The sequence below is a fragment of the Carex rostrata genome, chromosome 29, assembly GCF_964058835.1.
Source record: "Carex rostrata chromosome 29, lpCarRost1.2, whole genome shotgun sequence".
Taxonomy (NCBI): domain Eukaryota; kingdom Viridiplantae; phylum Streptophyta; class Magnoliopsida; order Poales; family Cyperaceae; genus Carex; species Carex rostrata.
In genome coordinates, this window is record NC_135946.1 from 4,215,493 (window position 1) to 4,234,823 (window position 19,331).

Below are 19,331 nucleotides of genomic sequence, written 5' to 3' on the forward strand. Positions count from 1 at the left end.
TTGAAATAGAGCCGAGATTTTTATTAATACCCTCAAAAATGAAAAAAATATCAAATCTGCTCTCGCATTTTTATTAATTTTAAAAATGCCCCGACTTCCCAAATGTGGAATGGTCAACTTTTTTCATCAATCTGCCCCGCATTTGGGCAGTCACCTTCTTCTTTTTTTTATCAAACCGGTCAGCGGCAGGACAGTCAGCTACAGGATATTATTTTCTCATTTCCCAGCGATGCCCCCATAGTTCCAAATATTATCGACTGTCAAAAATAAATGTTAGAAGTTCCAGAAGTTCCCGAAAAATAGAGAAGTTCCAGAAGTCAACCGTTGACCCAACAAATTGCTGTTATAAATACTCGATCCATAATGTACATCCATTTAATTTTAAGCACTTTTTTATTGGGATACTGTCTACAAAATACTGAGTAAGATAAATATATGGGGGTACTATTTTGTATCCTTATAATGTGTAATATAATGTAGGATAAATATAATGTTCTACATGATAATTTTTTTAGTAGGTATAATTATATAGGGACAAACTAATTAACTGTCCCCCACAACTCAATCCTCGAAACCTTGGAACTCTCTATTCAGCGTTCCGTCTAATCCTTTAAAGCCTCATCTACAATATTTTAATGTACTAATAGGAAACTTTCAAACCTAAATAAAAAAAATAATTAATTTCTTTCGCCCACCTTTTTTTTCCTACAATTATTTTCATCTATTTTCTCAACGAACAGTGATAAATTTTGTGAATCTAAAACAACAAACATCTTCAACTTTATTTTCTTTTCCAAATGAGATCTATGTAATGACGTATTTTTTATTTATATTCATGTCGTTGTTTCATTTCTTGACAGTAAAAACCTGTAGGCACTTTAAATTTTGTTTCTCAAGCCTTTAAACGTCTGTCTACAACCTTTTAAAGTACTTATGTCAAGTCTTTAAATCTTACATGTAACTTATCAAAAATTTTGACAATAAAAGTCCATAGGCACTTTAATTTTTTTATCTCAAGACTTTATATCTTTGTCTAGAACTCTTTAAAATATTTTCGTCAAACTTTTAAACTGACATGTAAGTTATCAACTTTTTTTGTTTACAGTAAAAATTCATAGGCATTTTTAATTTTGTTTGTCAAGTCTTTGAATCTATGTCTACTACCCTTTAAAGTATTCTTGTCAAAACTTTAAACCAGACATGTAAGTATAAAACTAATCAAATTTTTTTATAATAAAAGTCCGTAGACACTTTAAATTTTATTTCTCAAGGCTTTAAATATTTGTCTACAACTTTCTAAAGTACTCGTGTCCAGTCTTTAAATCTTACTTGTAACTTATCAAAGTGCAATCTTTATACATAGAATATGAAGCCTTTAAAATTATGCATGCAAGCCTTTAAACCTAGGATATCAAGTTTTTATGTGTAGCGTATGTCCATGAAAAAAACAGTGACACTAATACAACTCAAACATAGTTTGTCACGAATCTCATTTGGAATAGAAAATTAAGTAAAAGATGTTATACTTTTAGATTTGCAAAATTCATGAAAGATCATTAGGAAAATAAATGAGAACGATTGGAGAAGAAAAAAAAGGGTAAAATAAATCTTTTTTTTTGGTATAACAAAATAGTTAGAAGTTAAAGTAGTTGGGGGGACCGCTCAGGGTTGAATGCTTGGGGACAAAACATTTTCTCAATTATTTAATTTGTGCTATTATGACTAGATTGATTATTTAATTTGTGCTCTTAGAACTTGGTATTGCAATTTGTAGCTCCTTTAAAGAGCTGCTGTAATAGTATTTTATATTTTTTGAATTATTGTTATAATTAAAATATGGTAATTTTCAATGATAATTGCGAAAATTTACTTGCCAAACTTAAACTTCTATTATTACAAAAAGATATAATTAACAATTATTCGACAATATTTATTTTGATATTTACTGTTTTGTTATTTATAAAAATATTGCGGATGTAAATATTTTTTTTGTATAAATAACTAGACATGTCTGCTCTCATGAATATTTCATACGAAAAAATTATAATGCTTATATCTGTTTTATAATAAAAGAACATTAATTATCAAAATTTAAACTGTTGAAAAATTATATTTTTATTATTATGTAATAATAACGAGTATAATGTTATGAGCGAGTTAATTTATAGCACCGTCGATGGAAAAATACCATACACTACTAGAATCTATTTTATATTTTATTAAGGTAGATTTGATAACTTAACAGTGTGGGTGTTCAGGGTAATAATTCTCTTCAACATAACCATTGTCTTAGGGATAACTCCATTCATATATACACTTACCCGCAACGTTAATAATAAAAGAACATTAATTATCAAAATTTAAACTGTTGAAAAATTATATTTTTATTATTATGTAATAATAACGAGTATAATGTTATGAGCGAGTACATCAAGGTGGTTTGTTGTTGGATCTGTGCGCATCTGCACGTGCTCCTGCAACCCACGGCCAAGGCATTAAAAAAAAGATAAAAAGAGCATATCCAAATGTTTAAAAACAGAAGTTCCATAACATGTCCCCTTTAATTGAAAGCTGAAAGATAAAACATATATACCACAAGGTATGACATTGACCAGAAATGAAGTTAGATACATATACAAGTATTAACTAGCTAGGAGCAATAATTATAAATATTCATACAGAAGATTAAAGCAAGTCTGCACTAAATAATGTAGGAACTGCTGCCGGTATTGCTGCTTTATTTTTTCTTGGGGTTGCCATATATGTGCTCCGGGAGAGAAGAAACCTTTCAAAAGTAAAAGAGAGATATTTTCAACAACATGGGGGATGGATTCTGTTGGAGAAGATTAAATTAAACCAAGGGTTTGGTTTTACTATCTTCACGAAGCAACAGGTAGAACAGGCAACAAACAATTTTGCCAGTGCAAATATTCTTGGCTATGGAGGCCATGGCACTGTCTACAGAGGAACTCTAAGAGATCAAACAGTTGCCATTAAAAAGTGTAAGATAGTCAATGAGAGAAAAATAAAAGAATTTGGAAAAGAGATGCTTATTCTCTCGCAAATTAACCACAAGAACATTGTAAAAATCTTAGGCTGTTGTCTAGAGGTCGAGGTTCCAATGCTTGTATACGAGTTCATCCCAAATGGTACCCTATACCATTATATCCATTATAAAAAACAAGGATCACACATTTCTCTCGAAACCCGTCTAAGGATTGTGCATGAATCAGCAGAAGCACTTGCTTACTTGCATACTTCTGCATCTCCTCCAATTATCCATGGAGATGTGAAGTCTGCAAATATTCTCTTGGACCAAAATTACACGGTAAAGGTGTCAGATTTTGGAGCCTCAATACTCGTTCCAACAGATGAAGCACAATTTGTTACACTTGTACAAGGAACGTATGGGTACCTAGATCCAGAATACATACAATCTGGCCAACTGACAGACAAGAGTGATGTGTACAGCTTTGGTGTAGTTCTGCTGGAGATTCTAACCAGCAAGCCTGTAGTTGATTTTGATGCACCGGAAGAAAGAAGGAACCTTTCGTCTCGCTTCCTCTCTTCTATGTAAGAGAACAAAATGCAAGAGCTTCTAGATGATGAAATTAAACATGAAGATGATATGCAGTTAATCAAGGCAGTTGCTGAACTGGCTAAGGAATGTCTAAGTATGAAGGGGGGAGACCGACCTATGATGAAAGATGTAGCCGAAGAACTTCTTCGAGTAAGCAAGCTCAAGCAACATCCTTGGAGACAAGAGTACAATCCTGAAGAAACAGAGACCCCACTCACTGAACGATCCGAACATGCAATAGAGATTGAGCTTACCAGCAATTATTTTAATACAGATAATGAAGCGGAGGAGAGCATTGCCATGGGTCGTTAATTACCATGATCTCTTGTCCTATTTATGTCGGTTGTATATTTTATTTTCTCATTATTATCACCTTTCTCATTATGTAGCCATTTTGGTTTCCTATATTGTATTGTATTATATTAGGTTGTTGGAAAAGCTTTCTCTTGTATTGTATTGTATTATGTTGTAATTTACAATTTTCTTAGTGCTTCAGTTTGTATAATTCTGTCAGCTTCCTTCTAATGTATAATAGTAATGGGTTCCAAGATATTTAACTGGACATAAAATTACTCCTAATAAAGACTAATTCTACGATAATATTATATTGTGATTTTCTTGCTTGTGACCCTCGCACAGAATTATCCTTGAACAAGAAAATATCAAATTTCAAGCTCTTCGAGTTAGGGCTGCTAATGAGTCGAGCCGGCTCGCGAATCAATGAGTTGAGCAGCTCAATATTTCATAATGAATCGGACTCGAAACTAAAAAATACCCTAACTCGACTCGGCTCACTTTTGAAAGAAAAAAGCTCGGCTCGCCTCGACTCATGCAAACACTTGGCTCGACTCGCGAGTCAGCTCATATTACATATTAAAAAAATGATCATTTAATTATTTTAAAGAAATGATTGAAGTGGGATATATATATTCTCGTGACTTTAAATTACATGTTGAAAAACTTTGATTATTTTTTAAAGAAATGATCTAAAGAAATTTGAAAAAAATATCATTTTTTTAAAATAATTTCAAAATGCCGACTCATATTACATGTTGAAAACTTCGAAATTTGAAAATGGAAAAATTTGAAATTTGAAATCTGAAATCTGAAAAAATTTGAAATATGAAAAATTTTGAAAATTTGAAATCTGAAAAAATTTGAAATCTGAAAAATTTGAAATCAGAAAAAATTTGAAATCAGAAAAAATTTGAAATCTGAAAAATTTGAAATCTGAAAAAATTTGAAATCTGAAAAAAATTTGAAATCTGAAAAATTTGAAATCTGAAAATTTTGAAATCTGAAAAAATTTGAAATATGAAAAAAATTTGAAATCTGAAAAATTTTGAAATCTGAAAATTTTGAAATCTGAAAAAAATTTGAAAAAAATTTGAAATCTGAAAAAATTTGAAATCTGAAAAAATTTGAAATATGAAAAATTTGAAATCTGAAAAATGTGAAATCTGAAAAAATTTGAAAAAATTTGAAATCTGAAAAAAATTTGAAATCTGAAAAAATTTTGAAATCTGAAAAATTTTGAAATCTGAAAATTTTGAAATCTGAAAAAAATTTGAAATCTGAAAAAATTTGGAAATCTGAAAAATTTTGAAATCTGAAAATTTTGAAATATGAAAAAAATTTGAAATATCAAAAATTTGAAATCTGAAAAAATTTGAAGGTAGGTCTCATGGCAAATGAAGATATACATGTATTACAAATTTGAAAAAATTCGTCTCTATATTTAAATTAATTAAACATCAGCACGAAGGTAGGCCTCATAGCAAATAAAGATATACATGTATTAAAAATGTGAGTCGGCTCGTGAGCCGAGTCGAGCTTTTTCTTTTATGAGCCGAGTCGAGTCGAGCTTTTTCTTTCATGAGCCGATTCGAGCCGAGCTTTTAATAATTTTTTTTTTTTTTTTTTTGGAGATTATGCTTTGGAGCCCAACTTTGCACCTCTGGTTAACATAGCAAACCATCTTCAAAAATCATGAAAATTGATCGACATGCAGTCTTGACATCGTAAAACAAGACTGTAAAGTTTCACACAAAATCTCGAAACAGATCACGAGATATCATCTCTCAAAAATTGCCCAAACTGCTGAAGGAGTGCTTCTGAGGCCAACTTTGCACCTCTGGTTAACATACCAAAACATCTTCCAAAATCATAAAAATTGACCGACATCTAGTATTGATGTGAATTTTACTACTACACAAGTAATAAATCCTAATTTACCCTCAATTCGGTTGCAAGTGTACAACCTTGTCAAGTAGTATTTAGGGATCGTCTCCACAGGGACAATTCGGAATATTAAACCTAACCTAACTAATTTAATTTAGTAAAAGGAAATAAAGGAATTTGTTTGTTTTCTATGATGGTTTGGTTTGTTGCTGATCAAATTGAATTAACTAAATTCTAGGTCTAAATGTGGTTTTAAAGCAAGAATGAGAAATTAGGGTCTCTTAGGGTTCCTATCCACTAATGTCACGATTAATTGATTTATTAAGGTTGTTCTTATAAATATGAAGGCACAGTCTAATGTTATCGGTATAAAGTGATATTTCTATGTTAATACCGTCTTTAAATTAGTATAAATGTCACCTCTCGGTACTTGGTTACACTAACCCAAAGTTATTAAGTCTTTAACTGTCCCAATTGGTATAGAAAGTTATTCGTCACCTCTCGGTACTTGGTACAATTTTCTAACCTATCGGGTTAAGCCCGTATAAGATGAGCGTCGCCTCTCGGTATTTAGCCTATCAAATACTCTTTTCTTTATGGTCAGGACTAAATATTCAATTTCTCAATTGTAAATGCCGAATCCTAGGGTTTCATGCAATTTCGCTTAAGTCATCACAAACAAGTAATATAAAGAAAAGATCATACCAAGGAACAAGTAAATATAATATAAAATCAACTAATCCATGACATAAGTTTCAAGTTCTAACCCTAATCAACCCTAGAAATAGCCTTAGCCAATCATGGCTGCAGCACACAAGAGAAATAACAAGTAAAAGAGTTCTAAGAGAAAGAAATCAATGTAACCGCTCGAAGAATTCGCTATCTTCTTCTCCCTTCTTTTGTCTCTCCTTTTTCTCCTTATTCTCCTGTGTTTTTCTCTCTTTCTAATGTCTAAAATTCGTCCCTAAAACAGTTATTCCCTTCCAGAATTAAAAACAACTAATTATAGCAAAAATCGCTTCTGGAACTGTTTATTGCGGGCCGCAATAACTTCCATTGCGGGCCGCAATAATAATACAAATTTTTCTGTTCTGCAAATCGGCTCTGACTAGTTGGTTGCGGCCCGCAATAAAATAATTGCGGCCCGCAATAAAAGTGAAAATTCGCCAGATTTGTGCTTTCTTGCTCCAGATAGCTCGTCTTCCTTCGTTAAGCTCCAAGCACTTGATTGCCTACAAAATAAACACAACTAGGGCAGTAACTTGAACTTTTAAACATTTATAACCTAATTAAATTCTAATTTCAACAAAACTCGGTTTAATTTACACAACAAACCCTATGTTTCAACATATATCATTGTGGCTTATCAAATTCCCCCAAGCCTAGTCTTTGCTTGTCCCAAGCAAGTCTAAACCCTCACAGGGATTCCCGGGTTTTGTTTATGTATTTCAAACCAAGTTATCTAAACTATCCTAAAGACTTAAAAAATAAAATTGGTCAGTCAAAGCAATTTAGGGTTCAAACAATTCAATTCAAAGCATGAGTATGTCAAACAATTATGCGGGTTTTTTTCAATGATCTTCTTCACCTCACAAACGCACGTTTTGATTTTAATTAAGCAAGTTTATATCTATATGACACTTCAGAATTAGTTAATCCTAAATTTTTCTCCCCCCGTTCTACAAGTGACAACCAATTCCAGAAAATCCTTTTAAAAATTTAATTTTTGTTAGGGGTGTAGACTGTGCCTGATGCTTTGACTTTTTTTTTTTTACTTGTGCATCCGTCTGTTTTTGGCTCACTCATTTTTCCACTCATTTTTATTTTATTATTATATATATATTTTTTCATATTTTTTTTGTTTTATTTTTTTTTTTTTTTTTTTTTTTTTTTTATATTTAATATGCGGATGTATCTGTCCTAAGGACTTCAATCCAACATAGCTCACTTTTTTCAGCCTACACCTTTGTTCAATTAAGTCCAATTAGAAAAGAATTTCTGAATCTCGCGCAAAGTTTCCTACGGGCACCAAGCCTTTCGGTAACTCTTGGCATTGCGCGTCTGAGACTTGATTTTCAACATGTAGAGAGGTTCTAATTTAAGATCACAGGTACTAAAGTGTCATAAAACATAAATTCACTAATTATTATGTCAACTTGCGCCATGTGGTTATACCATTGAAATCCCCACTTAGATTGTGACATTTTCTCAAAACATTCAAATTTAATTAAGTCCTAAACCCCTAAATAGCACAGAACCTACCATTAACTTAAACCTAAGGTAAACCTAAGATACAATTCCTACAATTTTACCCCCCCAAGCCTAAACATTGGCACCGACCCGGTGCAATTAAAAAAAACTAATGAAAGGTAAAAAGAGGAGATAAAGAAACTCACAATGAAATCAGGCTGGTGGAGGTGGTGGAGGTGGCTGCGCAGTCCCCTGAGAAGAAGATGTACCAGTCGCTGATGGTGCTGGACGTGTAGGTCTGCGGCGCCGCGGTATCGGATCAGCAGAAACAAAGCCAGAGTCAGACATATGCCCATAGATGCGGTCCGTCCTATAGTAGGTGGCATGCTGCTGCTCAGCTATCTCATCCACCGTCCCTGCAAGGTCCGTGTACTGGACATGCATGCGCCCCATCTGATCGGTGAGCCGAGTCATGTCAGAGTGAGAAGTGCTGAACTGACCCGTCATGTAGGTCTGATGCTCAGTAAACTGCCCTCCTATGTGAGTACGGAGATCGGCAATCTGTCGATCGACAGAGTTGAACCGCTCATCCACATAGTCACGCAGCTTTGTGATGTTAGTGTTCATGGTCTGCATCAACTCGTACATTTGCTGCGGGGTCACTTGGTCAGCACCGGGAGCCCAAAATGGAGGAGGCTGAGGCTGCTCAGGTCCAGGGATCCCAAATGGATCAACAGCGGCTTGTGCGGCAGGTGGTCGAGCCATATCGAGGGGCAGAATCCAAGTGGAGGGATCTGTCCTATCAACCGGTATCCGGAGAGGCATGGGAATCTGCCGACCGCTAGAGAGGAAGAAGAAAGAGTTGCCGACGCGAGTGAAGATGCCAGCCGTCTGAAGATATGCCATATCTATGAACTCGGTCTGCTTTTGGAGTTGATGGGCAAGGACTTTGAAAACTGGCCCTTCTGCAGGAATGACCCCATGGTAGATGGCAAGACGGGTCACAAAGCCCCCGCAGGAGATCATACCGCCCGGAGTGGCATTTGTCCTCACGTTCAGGAGATTGTCGATGAAGAAGCTGCCAATGTGGGGTAATTTCTCGCGATTGGTTAGGGCATGGATCATGGCATAGATGAAATACGACTCGCACTCGCCCAAGGTGCCCACTGTCTCTCCGCGTGCAAAGATGGTGAAGGAGAGAGCACGCTGGATGTAGCGAAACACCGGGTGGCTGATCTGACTCGCCTTGTATGTCCGCCTCGGACCACCAATCAGCTGGCAGGAGAATTCGTAGAAGCTGGAGTCCGGCTCCCAATCTGGCACCGTCACGGCATCAGCCCGGAGAGGAAACCCCAGGAGGTTGCTGAGTTCCTCAATCGTAATCTGGTACTCTGCACCATCCAAATAATACTGCAATAGAGTGTCATTTTCCATGTGCAGAGTAGACAGGAATTCATAGGTCAGGGTGCGGTACGCAGGAAATGGTTTGGTACAGTAGTCCCAGATACCAAGGGAAGACATGAGGAGATGAACCTCATCTAGAATGCCCAACTGCTGAAGGGTAGGTATGTGAACATACTTGGGCTGGACAACTTTTTTGGTCTTAAGAATTTGAAAGTTTTCTCGTGCTTTTGGATGCACAAATCTAAGACCATAATCAGTGTCTTTGTTTTCAGGCCACTGATCTTGAGGTAGAGTGGTCCAGTCAGGTTGGTCAGACATTTCAATATCATTAGACCCACTATTGGTACCGTCCCCTCTTCGATATTGTTTGGACCGTTTCGAGGGGATGAACTCATCCTCTGCTATTGCCTTACCCTTGCCCCTTGGTTTTGGTGGCATGATTGGTGTTCAATTGGTTCAATTCAATTACAATTCACAATCAATTCAATTACCAATTTGGTTCAATTCAAGCAATTGAAATTAAATAGAGTTAGAGATACAACCAAATGTGTGTAATCAAACCAATGTGAAGTGTAGATGCAACCGAGAAATCCAAACGCCGAGTCGACCTGCCAAATTCCGGAAAAATCAGCCTTGTAATGCCTTCTGTGAGCTTTATTGCGGGCCGCAATAAGTCTCTTTGCGGGCCGCAATAAGGTATGTTGAATGCTGGAGGCCTCTGTCTTTTTCGTTGCGGGCCGCAATAAACGGAATTGCGGGCCGCAATGGGTGTGCGTGAAACGGCGTTTTGCTGGCTGCTGTCTTGCGGGCCGCAATGAGTTGGTGTTGCGGGCCGCAATACTCGCGGTGGAGAGGCGGAAAGAAGTGGCGGCTGTTGATCGGTGGCGGCGGGTTGGATTTTGTAGTGAGAGAGAGATAGGGTTGGAGAGAGAGAGAGAAAAAGAGAGATGTAGAGATGAGATGGAAAGAGATGGAGAGGGAGAGAGATCGGGAGAGAGAAAGAGATTGAGAGAGAGAGTAGAGATGGGGAGGTGTAGAGAGAAAAAGGTAGAGAGAGAGAGTAAAGATGGGGAGGTGTAGAGAGAGAGAAAAAGAGAAGAGAATGGGAGATCGGGAGAGAGAAAGAAGTGGGGGAAGGGGTCAGAGAGAGAGAGAGATTTGCGGAAAGGCCCCCCTTTTATCACAAATTCGCGTCTGTTCGGCCTCCATTGCGGGCCGCAATAACTGTCATTGCGGGCCGCAATGGACTCTCTCTTTTTTTCTTTTTTTTTCTTTTTTTTTGACTCTCTGACTGCTTGATTGCGGCCCGCAATAACTGGAATTGCGGACCGCAATTAACTCAAAATTAAGACTTGACCTTCGGAAGTCTCTGACTGCTTGGTTGCGGCCCGCAATAAAATTATTGCGGCCCGCAAAGGAGCCTGAAATCTTCTGAAAAACCTAAATTAACCTATCTAAATGCAAATAAAATTTAAAAATACGAAATTTAAAATTGCAAAAAGGTAAAGTGCTTGGGTTGCCTCCCAAGAAGCGCTCTTTTAGGGTCTCGAGCTCGACCATTCTCCTCTTTTAGTTCATTTGTGCATCGGTAAGGGAGATGTTAATCTTCCCTTCAACCGGTTCTCCATGATTGTACACCTTGAGCCGCTGGCCATTTACTTTAAATGCGCCAGTTCGTTCGCTCCAGATTTCTACCGCCCCATGTTCAAACACGCGTTTCACCTGAAATGGGCCACTCCATTTGGACTTGAGTTTGCCTGCAAAGAGTTTAAAACGTGAATTGAACAATAAAACATAATCACCGATTTTAAACTCCCTTCGTATGATGTGCTTGTCATGCCATTGTTTTGTCTTCTCCTTGTAGATTTTGGCATTCTCATACGCGTTGAGATGGATCTCCTCAAGTTCATGCAAGTCGAGGATGCGTATTTGACCGGCTTGGTGCATGTCGAAATTGAGGGACTTGATAGCCCAGAATGCCCTATGCTCCAATTCGACTGGCAAATGGCATGGCTTACCATAGACAAGCTTAAAAGGGGTCATGCCAATTGGTGTCTTGTAGGCCGTGCGGTATGCCCAAAGTGCATCATCTAACCTCAGACTCCAGTCTTTTCGGGACAATCCTACAGCAGTTTGTAGGATGTGCTTTATCTCTCGGTTTGACACTTCAACTTGGCCACTTGTTTGCGGGTGGTACGGAGTTGCCACCTTGTGTTTAACTCCATACTTTTCCATTAAACTTTCAAAGGAGCGATTTATGAAGTGTGAGCCTCCATCACTAATCACCACCCGTGGAACACCAAATCTTGGGAAGATTATCTTTTGGAAGAGGCGTTTGACGGTCTTTGAATCGGCCCCTGGGCTTGGTATTGCTTCTACCCATTTGGAGACATAATCCACTGCTACAAGGATGTATTTGTTGTTGCATGAACTCGGAAATGGCCCCATGAAATCAATCCCCCACACATCGAACAATTCGACCTCGAGGATGCTTTGTTGAGGCATCTCATGTCGCTTGGTGATGCCTCCCAACCTTTGGCATTTGTCACAAGAGACAACAAATTGCCTTGTATCCTTAAAAAGAGTTGGCCAAAAGAAACCTGCTTGCAGGACCTTGGCGGCGGTCTTATTGGTTGAGGCATGTCCTCCATATGGTGATGAATGACAGTGGTGAAGAATTGATTGAACCTCATCCTGCGGAATGCAACGCCTATGAATCCCATCAACACCAAGCTTGAAGAGATATGGGTCATCCCAAAAGTAGTGCTTGGTATCCGCAAAGAATTTCTTCCGTTGTTGGTAGGTGAGATAGGGTGGTAGAACTCCGCATGAAAGATAATTTGCAATATCCGCGAACCATGGGTATTCGATTTTACCCACTTGGTAGAGCTGCTCATCGGCAAAAGAGTCATCAATGGGTAAGTCTTCATTTGGTTCAGGTTTGATGCGCGAAAGGTGGTCAGCTACAAGGTTCTCGGTACCCTTCTTGTCTCTAATCTCCAGGTCGAACTCTTGGAGTAAGAGAATCCAACGAATGAGACGAGGTTTGGCATCCTTTTTCGTGAGGAGATAGCGAACCGCGGCATGATCCGTGTAGACTATCACCTTGGAACCAACTAGGTAAGGTCTAAACTTGTTGATGGCGAAGACCACCGCGAGTAGCTCCTTTTCGGTAGTGGTGTAGTTGACTTGAGCCTCATCTAGAACTTTGCTTGCATAGTAGATGGCGCACGGCTTTTTGTCAATTCGTTGCCCTAACACTGCTCCAATGGCGTAATCGCTCGCATCACACATAATCTCGAAAGATTCGTTCCAATTTGGTGGTTGCAGGATGGGAGCGGAGATCAATGCTTCCTTTAACTTATTAAAAGCATCTAGACACTCTTGGGTAAAATCAAATGGAGCATCTTTTAACAAAAGATTGGTCAAGGGCTTGGCAATTTTAGAAAAGTCCTTGATGAACCTTCTATAAAACCCAGCGTGTCCTAAAATACTTCTAACCCCTTTAACATTTGTTGGTGGAGGTAATTTTTCAATTACCTCAATCTTTGCACGGTCAACCTCTAAACCCTTAGCAGAAATCACATGACCTAAAACAACACCCTCTTGTACCATAAAATGACATTTCTCCCAATTCAAAACAAGGTTTACCTCTTCACATCTTTGTAGGACTTTAGATAGGTTTAACAAACATTTATCAAAAGTGGTACCATAAACCGAGAAGTCATCCATGAAAACTTCCATAGACTTCTCAATTAGGTCAGAAAATATACCCATCATAGCCCTTTTGAAATGTTGCAGGTGCATTGCACAAACCAAAGGGCATCCTACGGTATGCAAAGGTACCGTATGGACAAGTGAAAGTGGTCTTTTCTTGGTCATCAGGGTGAATTGGTATTTGAAAGAATCCACTATAACCATCAAGATAACAAAAGAAAGAGTGCTTAGCTAACCGTTCAAGCAATTGATCAATGAAAGGAAGAGGGAAATGATCCTTGCGCGTGCCGGTGTTGAGCTTTCGATAATCGATGCACATGCGCCATCCCGTCACGAGTCGTGTTGCAATCGGTTCGCCATTCTCCCCTTCTATCACGGTTGTCCCTCCCTTCTTTGGCACCACATGAATTGGGCTCACCCATTTGCTGTCGGAAATTGAATAGATGATGCCAGCATCAAGAAGTTTCTGAATCTCCTTTCGCACCACCTCGCTAAGGTTCGGGTTCAATCTCCGCTGCCCTTCAATGGTCGGCTTGTGTCCTTCCTCCATGAGAATGCGGTGCATGCAGATGGAAGGATTGATTCCTTTGAGGTCATCAATGGTGTATCCAATGGCCTTTCGGTGCATCCTCAAGATTTGTAGAAGTTGTGAGGTTTGGTCTTGGTTTAGGGATGCGTTGACAATAACGGGATAGGTTTGGTTTGGACCGAGGTATTCGTATCGAAGGGTTGAAGGTAATGGCTTAAGTTCAACCTTGGGTGCGTCCTTCGAGGGTTCGGCAAAGTTGGGGAGAGTTTCGGTAGTTGAAACCTGAAGAATTGGGCTCAGAATAGGCTTTTTGTCAATCTGGGAAGGGTTATTGCGGGCCGCAATAAGGTTATTGCGGGCCGCAATAACTTCTGGAATTTGCAAAGTCTCTGTCTGGATTGGTTGCGGGCCGCAATAAATTTTATTGCGGGCCGCAATAAGGTCCACAGCATTCGTTTGGTCAGATTTTTCGCACTCCTGATCCATCCAACATTCAAAGGAACCCTTCTCCAAGCTGTTTATGAGTTCCTCATCTATCAACCTGTCAAGAATCTCAACACTACAAACACTTTGATCATTAGATGGATATTTCATTGATCGTTTGATGTCAAATGTTAATTTTTCTTCACCAATGTTCATTGTAATAATTCCATCATGAACATAAATCACAGCTTTTGCCGTATTGAGAAATGGTCTACCCAACAAAAGTGGCGTATGGATATCCTCATCCATGTCTACCACAACAAAGTCGATTGGTACAAAGAATTTACCAATTTGAATTGGCAAGTCCTCTACCACCCCTAGGGGTAACTTGACCGATTGGTCGGTCAATTGGAGAGAAATTCTAGTTGGCTTAAGTTCCCCTACACCTAACCTATCATAAACCGACTTTGGCATAAGACTTACACTAGCCCCTAGATCACATAGTGCTCGTTTGAATTGGACATTTCCTATCGAACATGGTATGGAAAATTTACCCGGATCATCCAACTTTTTGGGCAATTCATTCATTACCATGGCACTACCATTTGAATCTAGGGACACCATTTGGACTTCTTCAAGTTTACGCCTATTTGAAAGGATATCCTTGAAAAATTTGGTGTAAACCGGCATTTGGGTCATTACCTCAGTCAATGGTAGGTTTACATGCAATTGTTTCAACAATTCAAGGAATTTAGCAAACTGCCTATCAGTTCTCTCATTCTTAAGCCTACCAGGAAAATGTGCAAATTTATGAGGGGGTATGTAGAGAGGTACCTGTGCACTTACCTTTGGTGGCTCATCTTGAGATGGATTCGCTTGAATAGCAGGGTCGCTTGGTGCAATTGGTGTAACTTCCTTTGAGGCGGAGTCCTCGTGTGTGGAGATGTGCTCATCATTGGTTCTTGTCTCTTCACTTTGCGGCTGCTCATAGGCATGCTTTGGCATGGGTGGATCCTCATATTGCGCACCGCTGCGAAGCATGTGTCTAACCGCCTTGACATCCCTGGGATTGTTCTCAAGTTTTGGTGGAAGGGAACCCGGTTGGCGGGAAGATTGTGTAGCTTGTTGTGCAACTTGGTTTTCAAGCATTTTGTTTTGGGTTGCCAACATGTCTACCTTTTTGGTCAATTCATCGAATTTTTGATTTTGACTTGCCATGAAAGTCTCCATCATTAATTCGAGATTGGACTTTGGTGGTGCATTAGAACCATACCCTTGGTTACCATAACCTTGATTTGGTCTATTAAAGTTTGAGTTACCTTGGGTATTTTGGTCATTTTGTCTCCACGAAAAGTTTGGGTGATTCCTCCAACCGGGGTTGTAAGTATTGGAGTAGGGATTGTTATTTGGTTTGAAATTGCCTTGGTTTATGGCATTCACTTCCTCATGACTAACCTCATTACCTATACCACAATTTAGTGCTAAATGATCGGTCCCACCACAAATTGAACAAGGAAGAGAAGAAGGATAATTTACCGATTTTACGCTCATTTGATCAATCTTGCGATTTAAAGCGGCAATTTCTGCGGCCATGCTTGAATTCGAGTTCACCTCCTTCATTCCCCGTTGCAGGATGACCGGGGTCTCCCTAGGGTTGTGCCATTGGCTTTGGTTGAGAGCCATGTCATCAACCAACTTGTATCCGTCAACAGCCCCTTTGTTCATGAGACTACCTCCAGCGGCTGCGTCTAGCATACCCTTGTCTTGTGGCAGAAGACTGTTGTAGAAGATTTGCAACAGGTTCCATCCTTCAATTCCATGGTGAGGGCAGCACCTCTGCAGCTCTTGGAACCTCTCCCATGCTTCGCTCATGGTTTCATCCCCTCTTTGTCGGAAATTGTGGATTTGATGGCGCAAGGAGTTAGTTTTGGATGGTGGAAAGAACTTGTTGAGGAAAGCATTCGCCACCTTAGGCCAAGTGTTCATGTTCTCGGGCCGTTGTCCCCTTATCCACCCCTTAGCCTTATCTGCAAGAGAAAAAGTGAAAGCCATCACTTTAAGGTCATCAGGAGAAACAGTTTGTACCTTGATTGTACTGCAGATTTCTTCAAAGTTGGCTAAGTGTTGCGTGGCATCTTCATGAGGCAGACCATGGAAAAGATTTCGCTGCACCATGCTAACCCATGCAGGAGGAATTTGGTATTCCTCAGCATTGATAGTAGGTGCAGTGTACCCCAGGTGGATTTCCTCAGCCCTAGGCGCAGTAAAGTCCCTCAAAAGGCGGTTGGCATCGGCTGCTTCAAGATTTTCTCTCTCTTGGTTAGCTGCCCTCAACCGTTGGAGTTCATTTGCCATCCGATCCCTTTCTCTTTGGAGGTTTTGAAACCTAGCATCATCATTGCCGGACGACATGTCTAACCGGCGTGGATTCAAGGGAAAGAAAGGTCCCCTTGTCGGGTGCTTGTTTCTTCTCTGGTAAAAAAGATGAGTTGATCCTCTCCTCGAAAACCACTCTACCAAATCTGTGGCGTCCGGAGTAGGAGGTTCCTCTGCCAGATTTCAACCTAAATCAAAAGAGAAAGGAAATAAAAGAAAATTAAAAACAATTACTAACTAAATTACTTAGGTCCGAAATAATATTCACCGTTGTCCCCGGCAACGGCGCCAAAAACTTGATGTGAATTTTACTACTACACAAGTAATAAATCCTAATTTACCCTCAATTCGGTTGCAAGTGTACAACCTTGTCAAGTAGTATTTAGGGATCGTCTCCACAGGGACAATTCGGAATATTAAACCTAACCTAACTAATTTAATTTAGTAAAAGGAAATAAAGGAATTTGTTTGTTTTCTATGATGGTTTGGTTTGTTGCTGATCAAATTGAATTAACTAAATTCTAGGTCTAAATGTGGTTTTAAAGCAAGAATGAGAAATTAGGGTCTCTTAGGGTTCCTATCCACTAATGTCACGATTAATTGATTTATTAAGGTTGTTCTTATAAATATGAAGGCACAGTCTAATGTTATCGGTATAAAGTGATATTTCTATGTTAATACCGTCTTTAAATTAGTATAAATGTCACCTCTCGGTACTTGGTTACACTAACCCAAAGTTATTAAGTCTTTAACTGTCCCAATTGGTATAGAAAGTTATTCGTCACCTCTCGGTACTTGGTACAATTTTCTAACCTATCGGGTTAAGCCCGTATAAGATGAGCGTCGCCTCTCGGTATTTAGCCTATCAAATACTCTTTTCTTTATGGTCAGGACTAAATATTCAATTTCTCAATTGTAAATGCCGAATCCTAGGGTTTCATGCAATTTCGCTTAAGTCATCACAAACAAGTAATATAAAGAAAAGATCATACCAAGGAACAAGTAAATATAATATAAAATCAACTAATCCATGACATAAGTTTCAAGTTCTAACCCTAATCAACCCTAGAAATAGCCTTAGCCAATCATGGCTGCAGCACACAAGAGAAATAACAAGTAAAAGAGTTCTAAGAGAAAGAAATCAATGTAACCGCTCGAAGAATTCGCTATCTTCTTCTCCCTTCTTTTGTCTCTCCTTTTTCTCCTTATTCTCCTGTGTTTTTCTCTCTTTCTAATGTCTAAAATTCGTCCCTAAAACAGTTATTCCCTTCCAGAATTAAAAACAACTAATTATAGCAAAAATCGCTTCTGGAACTGTTTATTGCGGGCCGCAATAATAATACAAATTTTTCTGTTCTGCAAATCGGCTCTGACTAGTTGGTTGCGGCCCGCAATAAAATAATTGCGGCCCGCAATAAAAGTGAAAATTCGCCAGATTTGTGCTTTCTTGCTCCAGATAGCTCGTCTTCCTTCGTTAAGCTCCAAGCACTTGATTGCCTACAAAATAAACACAACTAGGGCAGTAACTTGAACTTTTAAACATTTATAACCTAATTAAATTCTAATTTCAACAAAACTCGGTTTAATTTACACAACAAACCCTATGTTTCAACATATATCATTGTGGCTTATCAAGTATTGACATCATAGAACAAGTATGTGAAGTTTTATTTAAAATCTCTGAACAGATCGTGAGATATCATATCTCAAAAATTGCCCGAACTGCTGAAGGAGTGCTTCTGCGCCCAACTTTGCACCTCTGGTTAACATAGCAAAGCATCTTCAAAAATCATGAAAATTGACCGACATGAAGTCTTAAAATCGTAGAACATGACTGTGAAGTTTCACAAAAAAATCTCAAAACATATCGCGAGATATAATATCTCAAAAATTGCCCGAACTGCTGAAGGAGTGCTTCTGAGCCCAACTTTGCACCTTTGGTTAACATAGCAAAACATCTTAAAAAATCATGAAAATTGATCGACATGCAATCTTGACATCGTAGAGCAAGACTCTGAAGTTTCACACAAAATCATAAAATAGATCGCGAGATATCATCTCTCAAAAATTGCCCGAACTGCTGAAGAAATGCTTCTGAGCCCAACTTTGCATATCTGGTTAACATAGCAAAACATCTTAAAAAATCATGAAAATTGACCGACATGCAGGCTTGATATCGTAGAACAAGATTGCATGTCGGTCAATTTTCATGACTTTTGAAGATGCTTTGCTATGTTAACCAAAGGTGCAAAGTTGGGCTCAGAAGCACTCCTTCAGCAGTTCGGGCAATTTTTATGATATGATATCTCGCGATTTGTTTTGATATTTTTTGTGAAACTTCACAGTCATGTTCTATGATGTTAATAATGTATGTCGGTCAATTTTCATGATTTTTGAAGATGCTTTGCTATGTTAACCAAAGGTGCAAATTTGGGCTCAGAAGCACTTCTTCAGCAGTTCGGGCAATTTTTGAGATATTATATCTCGCGATCTGTTTTGAGATTTTTTGTGAAACTTCACAGTCATGTTCTACGATGTTAAGACTGCATGTCGGTCAATTTTCATGATTTTTTAAGATGCTTTGCTATGTTAACCAGAGATGCAAAGTTGGGCGCAGAAGCACTCCTTCAGCAGTTCGGGCAATTTTTGAGATATGATATCTCACGATCTGTTCAGAGATTTTAAATAAAACTTCACAGACTTGTTCTACGATGTTAATACTACATGTCGGTCAATTTTCATGATTTTGGAAGATGCTTTGTATGTTAACCAAAGGTGCAAAGTTGGGCTCAGAAGCACTCCTTCAGCAGTTCGGGCAATTTTTGAGAGATGATATCTCGTGATCTGTTTCGAGATTTTGTGTGAAACTTTACAGTCTTGTTTTACGATGTCAAGACTGCATGTCGGTCAATTTTTATGATTTTTGAAGAT

At 38.6% G+C, this 19,331-nt stretch overlaps 1 protein-coding gene across 1 annotated transcript in view; it reads left to right on the top strand.

Annotated features, from left to right (window-relative positions):
- Window positions 1-19,331, top strand: part of LOC144546216 (wall-associated receptor kinase 3-like) — a 45,827-nt gene that overhangs the window by 2,900 nt on the left and 23,596 nt on the right. The gene's annotated exons all lie outside the window — the stretch shown is intronic.